We start from the raw sequence: 12,407 nt of genomic DNA, 5'->3' as shown, positions 1-12,407 counted from the left end.
GAGATCTGCAAAAAGGTTGCAAAATGGTACACCGATCTCCCTAGGTTGTTCCTAGATTTAATGATTGTTCACCTAGACTGAATGATTGGTAACATTTTCCACATTTGCTTTAATACCACGTATGTGCATGTGTTACACTGTTATTTTGCTGAAACATCTGGGTTAGCTGCAGACATTGTGACCCTTCTAAATACTTCACAGATATCACCCAAGAATTAGGATTATGTATTCTACATATTACTGATTTAGTATGTATTAATATAAACAGATGAATCAATGAGGGTAAAAGGAAAGCTCTTTCTAGAGTAGAATGCCAGCTATTAAATGTAGAAAGAAAATGGAATTAGCCACTATTTGGCAAATTATTACAGTAATCATTGACTTAGGCAATGCCCATTAGTGAATGGCAAAACTAGCAGGTGATGAAAGTTTGTGAAGAACAGAATATAATCTCCAAATAGCCTTCCACAAAATACTTACTAGTTACAAAGGAGAAAATACTAACTTTATAGTGAAAGGAACTGGTGGATATCACCTTATCTCAGGAAAAGTTAACATCATTAGTAATGGGACATATCAACATCATGTGCCTTCTGATATGATCCATCCAGAAACAGCACCACTGTTGGAGGGAAAAAGCAGTCTTAGGAATTCTGTAGTTTAAAATCTTATATTTAGATCTTAATCCATTCTGCATTAATTTTTGTATATTGTGTAAGATAAAGGCCCAATTTCATTATTTTGCATATGGATATTCAGCTTTTCCCAACATTTTATTGAAGAGACTGTCCTTTTCCCATTGTGTGGTCTTGGTATCCTTGTTGAAAATTATTTTACCACATATATATTCATTTCTGTGCACTCTATTCTGTTCCATTGGTCTATATGTCTGTGTTAATCACTGGAAGGCCGAGGTGAGAAGATCACATGGGGCCAGGAGTTCGAAACCAGCATGGGAAACATAACAAGACCCTGTCTCTACAAAAAATAAAAAATTAACCAGGCATGATGGTGCTCATCTGCAGTCCTTGTTACTCAGAGGCTGGAGTGGGAGGATTGCTTGAGCCCAGGAGTTCCAGGATACAGTAATCATGCCATTGCATGCCAGCCTGGATAACAGAGCCAGACTTTGACTTAAGAAAGCAGATCACTTATTTTGCATTTAAGTTTGTCTGATGCTAACATTGAAAAGTAACTAAATGTATAGACAACTACATCCTTCAATAATTATAATGATAAACCCTAGGAAAGGGTGAAAGTCTAATTTCCATAGATTCAGATGTTCAGTTATAACAAAAATATGAAGCATACAAACAAATGAGAAATCTGGCTCATTCACAGAAATAAAATTAATTGAAAGGAACTATCCTTAAGGAATCCCAGACTTTGGACTTACTAGACAAAGACTAAATGATTGTCTTAAATATGCTTAAAGAGTTAAAAGACAACTAAATGAAATCAGAGAAATGATGTCTGAACAAAATGAGAATATCAATAAAAATATAAAAAGGAACCAGGTAGAAATTTCGTAGCTGAAAAGTGCAATAACTGAGACAAAAAATTCACTAGAATGGTTCAATAGTTTGTTTGTTGTTGTTGTTGTTTGCTTTTTTTTTTCTTTCTGAGACATAATCTTGCTTTGTTGCCCAGGCTGGAATGCAGTGGCATGATCTCAGCTCACTGCAACATCTGCCTTCTGGGTTGAAGCAATTCTCCTGCCTCAGCCTTCCAAGTAGCTGAGATTACAGGTGCATGCCACCTCGCCCAGCTAATTTTTGTATTTTTGGTAGATGAGGTTTCACCATGTTGGCCAGCCTTGTCTCAAACTCCTGACCTTGTGATCCACCTGCCTCGGCCTCCCAAAATGCTGGGATTACAGGCCTGAGCCACCACGCCCTGCCTTCAGTAGAGTTTTTGATCAGGCAGAAGAAAGGATTAGCAAATTTGAAGATATAACTATTGAAATTATCTAGTCTGAGGAGCATAAAGAAAAGGAATTTTAAAAAGTGAATAGACTTAAAGATTTGTAGGATACCATCAAGTGGACCAACATATGGTTTATGAGAGTCCTAGAAAAAAGCAAAAAATTATTTTAAAAATAAGGGCTGTAAACATCCCAGATTTGATGAAAGACGTAAGTCTACAAATCCAAGAAGCCTCTACGACAACCTCTAATACCACAAACTCAGATTCACACCAAGACACATTATATGGAAACTATCAAAAATCACCAAGAATCTTGAAAGTAGCAAAAGAGAATCAACTCATCACATTACAAGGGATCCTAAATGGAATTATCAACTGATTTTTAATTAGAATTCATGGAGGCCAGAAGACAATGGGATGATATACTTTAAATGTTGAAAGAAAATAACCTGTTAACTGAGAATTATATATCCAGCAAAACTGTCCTCCAAAAAATAAGGGAGAAATTAAGACATGCCTAGATTTTTAAAAAGCATAGGAAGCTTGTTACTGCGAGATGTGCCTGACAAGAAATGCTAAAGGGAGTCCTTCAGTGAAATGAAAGAACACTAGACAGTAAGCTGAACCCGTGTGAAGGAAGAAATATCTTCATGACAGATAAATTATAGGGCAAATATAAAAACCAGTATTATTATAACTTTAGTTTATAACATCACTTTTTATTTTCCATAGGAATTAAAAGACAAAAGCATAAAAAATATTATAAATATGTTAGGAAGCTTGTTACCACTAGATTTGCCATACAGGAAATGCTAACAGGAGTCCTTGAAGGTGAAATGAAAGGATGGTAGACAATAACTCAAACCTGAGTGAAGAAATATTTCTGTTTGCTATGGTTTGAATATCCTCTCTAAAATGCATGTTGAAATTTAATTGCCATTGTGATGGTATTAAGACGTCAAACCTTTAAGAGATGATTAGGTCATAAGGGCTCTGCCCTCATGTATGGATTAATGCCATTATCATGGGAATGAGTTAGTTATTATGGGAGTGGGTTCCTGATAAAAAAGATTCTGAAGTTCAGCCCTGATCCCTTTTCTATCTCACACACTCTCTTGCCCTTCCACCTTTTGCCATGGGATGAGGCAGCACAAAGGCCCTCACCAGATGCTGGGACCATGCTCTTGGACTTCCCAGCTTCCAGAACCTTGAGGCAGATAAACTTCTTTACAAATTATCCAGTCTGTGGTACTCTGTTATAGTAGTGGAAAAATGAACTAAGACATTGGTAAAGTAAATACAATGGCAAACATAAAAAAAAGTATTATTGTAATTTTGGCTTGTAACTCCACTTTTTTTTTTCTAAGGAATTAAAAGACAAAGGCATAAAAATAAATCTGTTATTGAGCACTCAATGTATACAGATTTGGGACATCAATAACAAAGGGCATGGGACAGAGCTGTATAGGCATATGTTTTTCTATACTATTAAAGTTAACTTGGAATCAGTTTAGATTAGACTGTTTAAACTTTAGGTTGTTATGCATAATGCTTATGGTAACCACAAGGAAAATACCTATGGGAAACACAAGAAGAAATGAGAAGGGAATCAAAAGATATCACTACCAAAAATAAACACAAAAGACAGTTGTTATGGGGGAAATGAGGGGCAAGAAAGTAACAAAACATACAGAAAACAAGTAACAAAACAGCAGAAGTAAGTCCTTATCAGTGATTACATTAAATGTAATGTAGTCCCATGTATGCAAGGCTGATTTAACATTTAAATCAGCCTTCAGTTCAGCCAGTCAATTAATGTATTCCATAATATCAAGACTAAAGAAGAAAAGCCACATGATCATATCAGTAAATGCAGAAAAAGCATTTCACAAAATCTAACACTTTAAAACTCTTAGTAAACTAGGAATATAGTGGAACTTCCTTAGTTTGATTAAAAAAAAAAAAAAAAATCTAAAAAAAAGTCTGCAGCTAACATACTTAATGGTGAGAAGCTTGCCTGCTACTACCAGGAACAAGACAAGCATGTCCACTCTCACCACTCCTTTCAACATTGTATGGGAAGTTAAAACTGATGCAATAAGACAGAAAGAGGAAATAAAAAGTATACAGATTGGGAAGGAAGAAACAAAACTCACTTTGTTCACAGATTATATGATTTTTCTATGTAGAAAGTCTAAAAGAAGCAACCATAATCTCCTAGAACGAATAAACAGTTATAGCAAGGTTGCAGGATACATGGTTAATTTACAAAATTCAATTGCTTTCCTATCTGTCAGCAACGAACAAATGAAATCTGACATTTAAAAATATCATTTACGTTAGCAGCTTCCCAAAATTAAGCACTTAGATATAAATCTAACAAAATATATACAAAATCTACATGAAGAAAGCTACGAAGTTCGGATGAAGGAAATCAGAGATGAACTAAATAAATGAGATATTCTATGTTCACGGATGGGAAGAATCAATATTGTCAAGATATCAGTGCTTCTCAGCTTGATCTAGATTCCATGCAATCTCAATCAAAATGTTATTTCGGCCTGGCGCAGTGGCTCACACCTGTAATCCCAGCACTTTGGGAGGCCGAGACGGGCGGATCACGAGATCAGGAGATCCAGACCATCCCAGCTAACACGGTGAAACCCCGTCTCTACTAAAAAATACAAAAAACTAGCCGGGCGAGGTGGTGGACGCCTGTAGTCCCAGCTACTCGGGAGGCTGAGACAGGAGAATGGCGGGAACCCGGGAAGCGGAGTTTGCAGTGAGCTGAGATCCGGCCACTGCACTCCAGCCTGGGCGACAGAGCAAGACTCCGTCTCAAAAAAAAAAAAAAGTTATTTCGTGGATAATGACAAACTAATTCTGAGGTTTATGAGACATAAAACCTATAATAGCCAACACAATATTGAAGGAGAAGAACAAAGTTGAAGACTGACAATACTCAACTTCAAGATTTATTATAAAGCCACGTTAATCAAGACTGTATTTCTTGCCTAGCTTCTGGTACTTTGCTGGCAGTCTGTTTCATTTATGGCCTGTAGAAGTATTACCTTGATCTCTGCCTTCATCTACACATGGCAAACTCCCTGTGTGCATGTCTCTGTGTTTAAATTTCCCCTTTTATTTCCTGGTCTTTTTGGATTATATCACACCCTAATGACCTCATCTCAACTAATTACATCTGCAATAACCCTATTTCCAAATAAGGTTACATTCTGGGAGTTAGGACTTCAACACGTGAAGTTGCGGCGAGGACACAATTAAACTCATAAGAAATACCATGGTAGTGAATAATATTCTATCCTCAGCAGAAGTATTACAGACAAGAAATGCATAGCAGTATACAGAATGTATACATTTTGGTGAGGACAAATCACTCCTTCATGATAAAAGAGGTACAATGTAATCAACCTTTTACCAGGTGACTGGCTGCTTCCCACCTTCAGAAAAGAGTGCCGTATCAAGAACTCAGCGTTAGATTCTGGTGTTGATAGGTTGGGTAGTCAGCAGTGGCAGTAGTCAGATTGGTCTTGCCCAGAGGATGTCCATGCTATGCGTAGCTTCCATCCCTACCACATGACTACTTTGTATTTGGTTCCATTAACCAGGACCTAGGGTGGCTGGAGAAAGAGGCTGACTGATCCTTTGACTCTATGACCCATAGGATGTGTCAGTGTGTCCACCTGATTGTTGAAAACCTCCTCTGTATTAGATTCCCTTTGGTGAACATTCACACTGGACTATAAAATCTTCACACTCTATGCCCAGTCTGAAAGATGTATTTAAAATACTTCTTTAGTCTTCCTTGACATTAACCTTCCAATCTTGTTCTTTACAATTTCCTGACCAGGCAGCCAAACCATTAGTCACTGTCCATGAATTGATGTAGATAGGTACTTTTGGCCATCTCCAATGCCAGAAAAGTGAGCAAATATATCATTAAAGTTATTTGGAATATTTCTGCTCAACAGGTCCAATTTTTTTTTTCCTCTGTGAGCTGGTCATAAGGAAATCCTCAGGACACCAACGATGCCAGCTAAAGGAGAGTAGGCAATGCAGCCGAAGTAAGCGTGAAAGGGATCGGAATCACCTGCGCATACAACTTTCTAGTGCATTCTGGACTTGCTCAAGCGCCATCCACTATACCATTTCCACTTGGGATGGATTGCTGTTGTATGCATCCAACTGTTTGGCTTGGGAAGTCAGAAAATTCCCAGTTCATAATGAGTACCTCAGGTTGCATGAGTTCTTGATGACCCATGGTCTAAGAGCAAGCCAAAAGCTGTTTTTCAGAGAGAAAATGGTAATCTGCAGAAGGGGGCATTGCTTTGCTGCAAAATCTTAGAGTTCTGGATTGTTACCTACTGGGACTTGTCAGAAGCTACCTACAGCATTCTTATTTGCCACAGACACCAAATATCACTAGATTGCTGAGTAGCAATGCAGCTTGCACTGCGTTCTAGATTTGTTGCCTAGACTTCTCTTGCTCTCGTAGCCACTCAGAACCAGCAGACTGATGGGTTACTTTACAGTAACTTAAGTGGCTCTAAGAAGTATACTCAAATGTGATATATGTTGCCTACAAAATCCAAAAAGGCTCATGATGCATCACTGCACTTGGTCTTTAGTAATAGGTGGTACAAGGTGCAGCAACTTCTGTTTCATCTTGGATATCTTGACATTCTCCAGACCATCCCTCACCAATAACTTCATCAAAGTGGCAATGCCCTGAATTTTTGTGGGGTTTTTTCTCTACCCTCTGCCTTGCATATGTCTTCCTCAGACATCTCAGGTACTTGTTACTTCCTGTTCTTCAGATCCAGTCAGCTTCATGTATTCAATGAAGTGGTCCGGTGTGATAGTCTAAGAATGTCAAAACAATGGAGATTTCTACATTCTATATATGGCAGAGACCAGGAGTGTTGACATAGCCCTGGGGCAAAACTGTGGAAATAGACTCATGGTCCTGCTAGGGAAAAGCAAACTACTTCTCATGATCCTTGACAAAATAAATTTTTAACACATTTGCCATGTCTATCCTTGCATTCTAAGTCCCAGGGACTGAATTCATGTACTCCGGTAAAGGTAGAGACAGATTCCTGTCACTTCCTACACTGCTATCTTCTTGATGTCACTCTTGAGGTTGAGACTTCACAAGATAGTACCTGTCCTCCTAGGATTTACTGCCACCACCCCTCAAGGATTCTATGACAATGAATATAAATAGAATCAAATCTCAACATGGTTCCTGCTGTAGTTCCCCAAGGAATTGTTCACAGCAGCTTCAGGACCTGGATAATATGCCCAGGGAGAACATGTCTGGGAATGGATCTTGAGGGAGCACTGGGAGTTGTGGGGAAAAGATTGAGAAAGGAGGAGTAATGATTTGGAGACACTGTCCTATGACTCAGAATTTAGCCTCCTGGCAAGGACATCTGGAGCTGATGCTTGGAAACATGATGGTCTTTAGTAAATGAGGTGGGGATGCCAGAACTTCCTCGGCAGACTATTGAAGAATGAGTCAAGAAGCACGTGGAGGTGAGTATGATTGCATGAATTCATTATATGGACCAGTTTCAGTTGTTCTCCAGAGGGTCCAGAGGTCTTCCCATCATAACAGCAATAAGAAATGTGCTAGTGAGATGGCACTGGCCTTGTTGGGAAGCTCAGTGGTGGTGACCTTTGTAGGCTGGGGTTCATTGTAGGGGAAGTGTCTCTATTGAGCTGGGCTCCGTAGTGTCAGTGGTGAGGACAGAATTTCAGAATAGCAGAGGACAGATGGCAACAATTAATCTTCAGTGGAAAGGTAGATGTAATTTCTGTAATGGGAAGCAAAGCTGGAATAATGACCAGGGGAACCTTTTCCACAGCGATCTTTGGCAATGGCCAATAGACCATGGTGTTCCTATGGATGGGACTGGCAGCCAATGAGGTCACTGCTTTGCCTTATATAAAATATGGTCAAGAATGGGTGAGTTGAAGGCTGAAGTCAGCTGGCACGATGAAAAATTACATTTTTGTGCTCAGTTTCTAAATCTGAAATATTCTTTTTTTTTTTTTTTTGAGATGGAGTCTCACTCTGTTACCCAGACTGGAGTGCAGTGGCACGATCTCAGCTCACTGCAACCTCCGTCTCCCGGGTTCAAGCGATTCTCCTGCCTTAGACTCCTGAGTAGCTGGGACTACAGGCGCCCACCACCACGCCCAGCTAACTTTTTTTGTATTTTTAGTAGAGACGGGTTTTCACCATGTTAGCCAGGAAGGTCCCGATTTCCTGACCTCGTGATCCGCCCGCCTTGGCCTCCCAAAGTGCTAGGATTACAGGCGTGAGCCACCGCGCCTGGCCTTAAATCTGAAATATTCTAAGACCCAGAGTCTACTGATTGAGGAGAGGCAGTTCCTTTTAAGGAGTGACTCTGTAACACCATGGCAACTTTAGACAGTAGCAATTTCCCTCAATCCTTCTCCAAAGAGACGTGTGGTCACTTACCAGAATAATTTTATGCTGGGACGAAGGGAATCCATAGCTCTTTCGAGGGCTGTTAAATACAGCATCTGAACTGATACTGCCATAGGAGCCCTGATGCGACCATGACTGCTTTTAGAGTAGGGACATATAGTGTCCGGGTTATAGGACACTGTGTGCCCCATGTGCAAGGCCATGTCACAGTGGCAGAGATTAGCACCATTCTCCAGGGCTAAAGGATACGGGGGTGTCAATCCTTAACATTTTTTTTGATTCATCAGTCTGACCCCTGCAAATCCAGTTAGGTCATGGTGGTTGATAGTGATCTATTGTAATCTTAATTAAGTGGTAGCTCCAATCACAGCTGCTAGGCCCAGATGTTGCATCATTACTAGAACAGACCTACAAAGCCTCTGACAACTGGTGTACTATTTATCTGGCAAATTTTGTCTTTTCAGAAACTATTCCCTTTGAAAAGTCAGTATATATTCATGATCTTGCTCCAGGCCTTTAATACTTATTCATTCTCTGTCACAATACAGTCCAAAGGGTCCTTAATCATTTGACTATTCTATAGAACAGGGATCAGCAAACTCAGATCTGTAGGCCAAATCTGGCCTGCTGCCTGTTTTTGTAAATAAAGTTTTATTCGAACGGCCACACTCCTTTGCTTATGTACAGTATTGTCTGTGGCTGCTTTCACTCTATGATGGCAGAGGTGAGTATCTGTGACAACAAAATAAAGTATTTACAATCTGCCCCCTTGCAGAAAGTTTGCTGACCTCTGCTCTAGAACATCAGGCTGCTCCCTATGTTGGTGAGTCATGTTTGTCAGATCTGGGGAGAGGAAGTGGTGAGTACTTTGGGTGCCTCGGTAAGATTCATGAATTCCAGAGGATGGAAGATAGACCTAGAAAAGATTGAGGGGCCTGCCACATTGGTGGAGTTTTTAGAGGTCTGGTGATCTGGGCATGCTGAGGCATCCTTCTCAAGATAAAGGCATTAACTTATTCAAGTTTGCACCTCATACTTCTAAGAGACAGGCACAGCACTTGGTTAGGCCTCTTCTATTTCATAGACAGCAGATTCACTCATGAGAATGCCACTGGATCCATTTATCAGGTGACTTGAAAGGCTGCTAGTTTTGAGGAGGGCCTCAAATATCAAGAGGAAGCTTTGCAGTGAGTTCTAGCTGCTATACAAGCAGCTCGCTCTCTTGGGCCATGTGACTCACGCATTGGACATTATGGTGCTGGAGGTATCCATGATAGCTAAGTCTTCTACCTGCATTGAGGAGCAATGGTTGCCTGGCTATGTGGAGTGGGGAAGGCTTCTCCAGGGGCCTGCTGGAGGGGGATTTCCCCCTTTTTAGGGGAAAGGATCTCTGTTGGGTATGGGTTACTAACAAGAGCTAAGATGTGAAGTGTAAGTAAAGAGCACATTGTATTATCATTTTGACCTGGTGGATATTTTGAGTCTGTTCATAAATACAAATATTCAATAAATATCATGCATATACCAAGTTTTCTCATCGAGAAATTATTATTGTTATTATTGAGACAGGGTCTCCCTCTATCGCCCAGGCTGGAGTGCAGTGGCATGATCATGGCTCACTGCAGCCTTGACCTCCCTGGGTTCAATTGATCCTCCCACCTCAGTCTCCCAAGTAGCTAGTACCACAGGTGTGCACCACCACACCTGGCTTTTCTTTTCTTTTTTTTTTGAGATGGAATTTCTGTCTTGTCACCCAGGCTGGAGTGCAATGGCATGATCTCGGCTCACTGCAACCTCTGCCTCCCAGGTTCAAATGATTATCCTGCCTCAGCCTCCTGAGTAGCTGAGATTACAGGTCCCAGCCACCATGCCTAGCTAATTTTTTATTTTTAGTAGAGACGGGGTTTCACCATATTGATGAGGCTGGTCTCAAACTCCTGACCTCAGGTGATTTGCCCACCTTGGCTTTCCAAAGTGCTGGGATTACGGGCTACAGGCATGAGCCACAACACCTGGGCTTATTTTTCGTTCGTTCTTTTTAATTAATTAATTTATTTATTATTATTATTTTATTTTTATTTTTTGTAGACATGGAGTTTTGCCATGTTGTCCAGGCTGGTCTTGAACTCCTGGGCTCAAGCAGTCTTCCTGCCTTGGATTCCTGAAGTGCTGGGATTACAGGCATGAGTCACTGCACCTAGCCAAGGAAGTGTTTTCTAATGCTAACTCTGGAGATTTGCTCAAATCAGGGTGACTTCCCTATCTGTCAGAATTTTCAGATTTATTTAATGACTGTATTACCTTCTCCAGCGAGAGATAAGGAATTGGGTCATGTGGTCATGAAGTTTGAGAAGTCTCGAGATTTACGAGTTGTAGACCCTGGAGAGCTGATGATGTGTTGCGGTATGAGTCCGAAGGACCGAGCATTAGGAGAGCTGATGCTCTAATTTCCACTTTGAGTCCAACTCTAAAGTCAGGAAAAGGCCAACGTCCCATTGACCATCAGGCAGAGACAGTGAATTCTCTCTTACCCTGTCTTTTGTTCTAGTCAGGCCTTCAATGGCTTGGATAAGACCCACCCACATTGGGGAGGGCACTCTCCTTTATTCTGTCCACTACTGTAAATGCTATTCTCATCCAGAAATATCTGGAAACCCTGTGGCCAAGTTAATATAGAAAATCAACCATTACAATGTTGAGACAGAAACTGCAGGACACAAAGAGAGACTGGCTTATGTCTTACCAAGTGCCATGCCCAGACCAACTTGGGTTACAGAAGTTTTGTCAGATAATTTGTTATGGCTATTTGCCAACATTTAATTACAATCTTGTTTATTGGGAAAAGATCTCTAATAGGTAAATTCAGAGGCTGACTCTAGATAGGGACATTTCATGGGAAAGGCGAATTACTAGAGCAACAGTCCACAGCATGGTCCCTGGGCCAGCAACATGAGCCTCATCTGGAAACTCGCTAGAAATAGAGTCTCAGACCCCACCCTATCCCTACTGAATAAAAAACTCTGGCGTAGAGACTAGAAATCTGTGTTTTAACAAACTCTGCAGGTGATTCTGTTACATCCTGCAGTTTGATAACTACTGGACTTGGTAATAATTGTTAGGCTAAATGTTTAAAGAAAAAGTCTGGTTCAATGTCACCAGCTTCCTAACCGTCAGCAGTCCACCAAGAGGTGGAACATTAGTAGGTAACTATCTTATCAGAGCAAGTCTTAATCAAAGAGTCCTTGAAGCAGTTTTGTTTGTTTGTTTGTTTTTTCAGAAATAGTAATTTCTCTCTAGAAGAAGGTTGTGAATTGTAGGACATGGCTTGGATTTTTATTTTAGATGTTACCAGCATTGCTTTCATTGCTTCTGCTGGATGGTGGAAATCTTCAAGGGTCTAAGTAATTCTTAGACCAATGAAGGGTCAAGGCTGGCCTTTTACAAATAACGGAGAAAGAGGGTGTCCATAGCCTACAGAACTTTCTCTTGGAACTTCTAGGTCAGTGCTGTTCTATGGGAATCTAATATGAGCCACATATATAATTTTAAAATTTCTATTAATCACACAAGAGCAAAACAAAAGGTGAAATGAATTGTAATATGTTTTATTTAACTTACCTTATTAAAAATATTTTCCATTTAACATACAATCAATATGAAATTCATTAATGGATAGTCACATTTTTAAACACTATATTTTCAAAATCTGGTGTTTGACAGCACATTTTAGTTCACACTAGCTACACTGCGAGGCATGAATAGCCACATGTGGCTAGTGACTATTGTATGGGACATTACATTTCTAGACCCTCTACTCCTGCAATTGGAAGGGGAGACCTGGTGCTTTTATTTATTTATTTACTTTTTCATTAATAACTAAGGACAGAAGTTGTGGCTTGGTGATGTAATTTACTTGCATGTTCCCTGGGGCTGAATTTCTTTAGTCATTCTGGGCATAAGTCCCTGTCCAGGCAATGCTATTAGACCTTATACAGAAGCA

Source organism: Macaca mulatta, chromosome 8 (assembly GCF_049350105.2).
Source record: "Macaca mulatta isolate MMU2019108-1 chromosome 8, T2T-MMU8v2.0, whole genome shotgun sequence".
In the NCBI taxonomy this organism is placed as follows: domain Eukaryota; kingdom Metazoa; phylum Chordata; class Mammalia; order Primates; family Cercopithecidae; genus Macaca; species Macaca mulatta.
Note: the sequence above shows the minus strand (reverse complement) of the source record.